The following is a 6,242-nucleotide window of genomic DNA, read 5'->3' on the forward strand; positions in this document are numbered from 1 at the left end:
TGGATCCAAACTACAAGAAAGAAGATTCCACCTAAACATTAGGAAGAACTTCCTGACAGTAAGAGCTGTTTGACAGTGGAATTTGCTGCCAAGGAGTGTGGTGGAGTCTCCTACTTTGGAGGTCTTTAAGCAGAGGCTTGACAACCATATGTCAGGAGTGCTCTGATGGTGTTTCCTGCTTGGCAGGGGGTTGGACTCGATGGCCCTTGTGGTCTCTTCCAACTCTATGATTCTATGTGCCCAAAAACTTGGTGGCAAAGGTGGGTGTTCAAGAGGGATTGGAAGTATTGGCTGAAGGGCGAGGGAATGGCTTGTTACTGCTCAGCTGTTGCTGAATTCCAGCTTCCCTCATCCCTGACCATTGACTGTGCTGGAGCTGTGCTGGAGTCCAACAACATGAGGACCAAAGGTTCCCCATCTCTTTCTATTTATTGCCTCAGGCACAAAAATGTTGTGGTACATGTGTTGTGCAACCACAACCATGATGGATTCCCCCCCCCCCTTTTTTAAAAATATTTAGTTGTATGCTGCCTTTTGGCCCTAAAATTCCCCCCTCCCCAAACATTGTAGTCAAGCCTGTAGAAATTCAGTAATGCAGCAAAAAAATGGCCACAGCTTAAATGTGAGTGAAATTTGTAAATAGCTTGGAGGGAGTTTTGTCTGTGTGTTTGCCATCAAGTGCTACATAAATTTTATGAAATAAAAATAAAATAAAATGTCAAGCCAAACTGAAGCTCGCCATCCTGAGGCCCCCTAGATACTTTGGATTACATCTTCCAACAGGCCCATCAGTTGCTATAATGCAAAACATCTGGAGGACACCAAGTTGGTGAAGGCTGTTCTAGGAGAAAGTTCTTCAACTTTAGTGCCACAGTAGAGAAGGCCGTGCCCTATGTCCCAACCAAGTGACCTGAGGATGATGGGAAGGCTACTGATATTGGGCAAAGCCAACAGGCAGGACTGAAATACATGTCAACATTCTACTTATCTGGACAAAAATGTCACTAAAAATTGTGCAGACAGTTCCAAAGTGTGGGTGCTGCCACACTGTGAGGAGTGGATTTTCAGGTGACCATAAGGACCAGCTCCTCCCTCTAGAGTTATGCATGAAATGTAAGTGATGGCCATCTAGATGACGTCCAGGCTGTCAGGGAAAAGGCATTAGAATGAGTGTTAGCAATATTTTTCCAATTGAGGGCTTACATTCCCATGGGTGTAGTCTGTAGAGGGGTATATACCAGCAATGAGCAGAACTGGAGTTGACACATTTCCTCTCCCTGTTCCTGCTGCCCATTCCCCCGCCCCCAGTCCCTACATGAAATTAGGCAGCAGGCTGAGGGCTGCATTCCCTTCTGGGCAACCTCTTGATGGCACCATGCCAGAGGCAAAAGTGAGTGGAGCAGCTATGGTAAGTCTTTACTTAGTACAATGTGCTGGATACATCGACATCCATCCATCTGGGCAAGCATTATCAGAGGCCAAAGAGACATTCCAAAAATACTTGACAGGAGCAAGCCCACAATAAATCACCCAGAGTACATGAAGTTAACGCTTTATTAGAAGAAACAGAATCTGCTCGGGAGTGCCAGGCTTAATGACCACAGCAACTCTTTGGTAAGTCTTGCCCCTATGAGGCAATTGCAGAGACTAAAGGTTCCCACCTTCCCACAACTGCCTATGTCCCCTCTCCTAGGTTTCCCCCAAGCAATCCAAGGCTACACTCGCATACCTGCTTTTGCTCCTCCCACTTCATGCCTCTCCTTGTCCTGGGAGACCAGCAGGGAGAGGAGCTTGTTGCAGCAGGAAGGTGCACCATGCACCGCGCAGGAAGGTGCACATGACTGCACCAGCCTGACTCATTTCTGCCTCTTGACCTCCCACTTTTCTGCTTCTGGACTGCTCTCTGCCACAGACGTTCTGCTCACTAAGCCCTGTTACTCCTTCAGCATCAAACACAACCCCCCGTCTTCTCCCTTTGACCACTCATCGTCCCACCTCCACTCCCAAAGGCTCTGAGCCTTCCCTTGGGGGTTCCCCAGCTGGTGCCTCCCACCATTCCTCTGCGTCCAAATGATCCATAGCAACACTTGAGCATGTGAAGCAGGGCCAGTGAGAGGTGTAGCCTGGGGAGATTTTTGACGGTCAGACAGGTCTGGAGTCCTGCATTTGACCCCATGTCAAAAGTTCTTCATCCTGGTATAAAATGGCAAATGCTGCTCTGCTTAAATGGTGGTGTGCACTGGCTTAGATGCATGATTAAACCAGACGCAGAGGCAGGGAGATCTTTCAGTGGATAATAGTAAAAACAGCTAAACAGAAGCACTTTTTTCTGAGGCATTGAAGCTGCTGCTTGTTGTTTTAGTTTTGTACATATATTGCAGCAGAATGCACAAATCAATAGTCCACTATGACTTCTGCTTGAAATAATAACAAACCTTAAGGCAAACAAAGCCATTCTGAGTACAACCTCGCGTGCAGCCATCTCGCGTGCAGGGTTCTGTCATGGGCCCGGTCTTATTCAACATCTTTATCAACGACTTGGATGATGGACTCAAGGGCATCCTGATCAAATTTGCAGATGACACCAAACTGGGAGGGGTGGGTAACACCCCAGAGGACAGGATCACACTTCAAAATGACCTTGACAGATTAGAGAACTGGGCCAAAACAAACAAGATGAATTTTAACAGGGAGAAATGTAAAGTATTGCACTTGGGCAAAAAAAATGAGAGGCACAAATACAAGATGGGTGACACCTGGCTTGAGAGCAGTACATGTGAAAAGGATCTAGGAGTCTTGGTTGACCACAAACTTGACATGAGCCAACAGTGTGACGCGGCAGCTAAAAAAGCCAATGCAATTCTGGGTCTCATCAATAGGAGTATAGCATCTAGATCAAGGGAAGTAATAGTGCCACTGTATTCTGCTCTGGTCAGACCTCACCTGGAGTACTGTGTCCAGTTCTGGGCACCACAGTTCAAGAAGGACACTGACAAACTGGAACGTGTCCAGAGGAGGGCAACCAAAATGGTCAAAGGCCTGGAAACGATGCCTTATGAGGAACGGCTAAGGGAGCTGGGCATGTTTAGCCTGGAGAAGAGGAGGTTAAGGGGTGATATGATAGCCATGTTCAAATATATAAAAGGATGTCATACAGAGGAGGGAGAAAGGTTGTTTTCTGCTGCTCCAGAGAAGCGGACATGGAGCAATGGATCCAAACTACAAGAAAGAAGATTCCACCTAAACATTAGGAAGAACTTCCTGACAGTAAGAGCTGTTTGACAGTGGAATTTGCTGCCAAGGAGTGTGGTGGAGTCTCCTACTTTGGAGGTCTTTAAGCAGAGGCTTGACAACCATATGTCAGGAGTGCTCTGATGGTGTTTCCTGCTTGGCAGGGGGTTGGACTCGATGGCCCTTGTGGTCTCTTCCAACTCTATGATTCTATGATTCTATGATCATGGACTTCTGAGTTCAACAAAAGGAAGGTCCAACACTAACACTAACTGAAGCAGCAGCAGCAGGAAGGAAGTAAAGCCCAGGGTAGCAAGCAAGTGAGAAAACAACAAAGGCATATTTTAAAAGCATCCAGTACAGATGCTGCCTGGGAAAGATCTCTGCTTAAAAGCAAGAACACAACAGAGATGGTGTGCACTCAATATTTAACAGGAAGGAATTCCAAAGGCTATACGCCATGACACTAAATACCTGATTCCTGTTGCAGCATCTGCAATGTGCTGTGTATGATGTGGTATTGTTTTCAACTGTTATTTTTCTTCTTTCTTTTATTTCTTTTAGATGGTAATTTATTGTATCCCCATAGAATTTAAATTGCAATACAGTCATACCTCGGGATAAATAAGCTTCAGGTTGAGCGCTTTCGGGTTGTGCTCTGCGGCGACCCAGAAGTAACAGGTTTCACAGCTAGCGCATGCGCAGACTGCCAAAATGAAGTCACACACATGCGCGAAAGCAGCAAAATGCAACCCGCGCACCCGTAGACGCACTGTCGCGTCTTACGTTCTGTTGAGGATGCGAATGTGGCTCCGGAATGGATCCCATTCGCATCCCGAGGTACCGCTGTACGATAAAACACAACAGAAGAAAATCAAATAAAATTCAGTTAAAATCAATATGGTTATTTAATGTGATGGATGCGTCATCTCATCTTCAACCACACAGCCCAAGCCATGCCGTAGACTACCTTGAAAGAAACGCATGGACTGGCGGCCCACAAACCACAGTTTGTGAACCCTTGGCTTATAGATTAGGGCAATAAATGTCTCTTCCGCACTGTCCCTGCTGAAACCTTCCTGTGTCCTGCCTCGTGTTCAGGAGTCAGGTGGTGGTGGTAGTCCACAACTTGGTAGGCAGTGAGCAGCTGAGATGGTGGCTCACCCTTTGAGAGAGAACCACTACCCAGCCAAGAGGAACTTCATGGCTTGAGCAAGGAACTAACAATCATGGATCTCTCTCTTGCCAGGGCTGCAGCCACTGCAGCATGCTGCCGCCTCAATTCCTTTGCATCTTGGGAATTTGGGAAAGGGGCAGTGTAGTTCCAAGAGTAATGGGGAGGTACACAGAGCATAGATGGATGTTGGCATAGATGCCAGATCAGACCATTGTGGTCTATGCTGACCACATTGGCAGAAAAGAATGGGCTTTTCTAATACCTGCTATCTTATTCTTCTGACTGGAAATGCTGGGGATTAAATCTAGGACCTCCACAATGCATTGCTGGTGCATTGTTACTGATTTGTGGCCATATCAAGGGTGGGGGACCTTTCTCAGCCCAAAGACCATATTCCTTCATGAGAAATCTTCCACGAGCCACATTTTAAATGTCACATACGGTTTCCTAGAACAGGGCTTGCCAACATGGTGCCCATGCTTGTGAAAGCCTTCATCGACAACTCCAGGCAGGGCCTCAGACTCTGAACTTACATTTTAAAAAAGAAAGTTTCTAGCCTTCCTAGAAAGAAAGTTATGAAGCAAAATGTGCAGGCATCCTATGCTAGTTCTATGAAAAGACCTAGTCTTGCTGCTCCCCCTCCCCTATTAGTGTTTTTAGCCAAAGTCCGAGCTAGGATTGGTAAGTAAGGTGTTAGAACACCAAACAGTAAGAATCCCTGGTGTTCTAAGAGCTGCTGTTTTCCTGCACTAAAGAGAGGGTGAGGTGTGGCCACCTTACATATTTTTCCTGGTACTGGGAAATGCTCCCAGTTCACTGAAAACAACACCGTCTCTCTGTCTCTCTCTCTCTCTCTCTCTCTCTCTCTCTCCCTCTGTGTGTGTGTGTATTTCTGTGCAATCAATATTGTGTGATCTCCACAATCAGGACCAAGAGAACACAGCTTGAAAGGTCCTAGAATGGATAATTAAACAGCATGGGTTTCTCAAAAACACGTCATGCAAGACTAAGCTTTCTTCTTTTGACAGAACTTGGTGGATCAGAGGAATGCTGCAGATGTCGCATATCTTGGTTTCAGCAAGGCTTTCAGCAAAGTTCTCCATGACATTCTTGTGGTGAATCTGGTAACATTGAGGCTGGAAAATGTTACTGTTAGGTGGATTTGTAGCTGGCTAGCGGACAAAACTCAAAGAGTTCTCACCAATGGTTCCTCGTTATCCTGGAAAAATGTGATGTGGATGCCACGGGGTTCTGTCCTGGGCCTGGCATTCCCCCCCCCCAACATCTTTATAAATGATTTGGATGAAGGAATAGAGGGGATACTCTATTTACAGATGATACCAAACTGGGAGGAGTAACTAAAACATCAGAAGATTGAATCAGGGTTCCAGATGATCTTAATAGACTGGAGAACTGTGCCAAAAATAACAAAATGAATTTCAATAGGGACAAATGTAAGGAAAAACCAGACATACATACAAATAGAGCGTGGGGGACACCTGGCTTGACAGAAGTATACAATAAAAGGGTCTGAAGGTCTTAGTAGACCACAAGCTTTACATGAATCAACAGTGTGATGCAGCAGCAAAAAAAGGTAATGCGATTCTCAGCTGCATCAACAGAACTATACTGTCCAACTCAAGAGAAGCTTTAGTACCATTCTATTCTGCCTTGGTCAGACACCCGCCATTTTTTAAAAAATGGTTCTTTTGGTACCTCCTGTTTTAAAAGGTAGAAGAATCTAGACTGGGGCAGCTAATGAAATGCCCTGCGGATATTTCTGGACTGAAACTCCCATCTTCCCTGACCCTTGGTGATATGGCCAAGGCTAATG

Source organism: Podarcis liolepis, assembly GCF_965112155.1.
Source record: "Podarcis liolepis genome assembly, chromosome: Z".
NCBI lineage: Eukaryota > Metazoa > Chordata > Lepidosauria > Squamata > Lacertidae > Podarcis > Podarcis liolepis.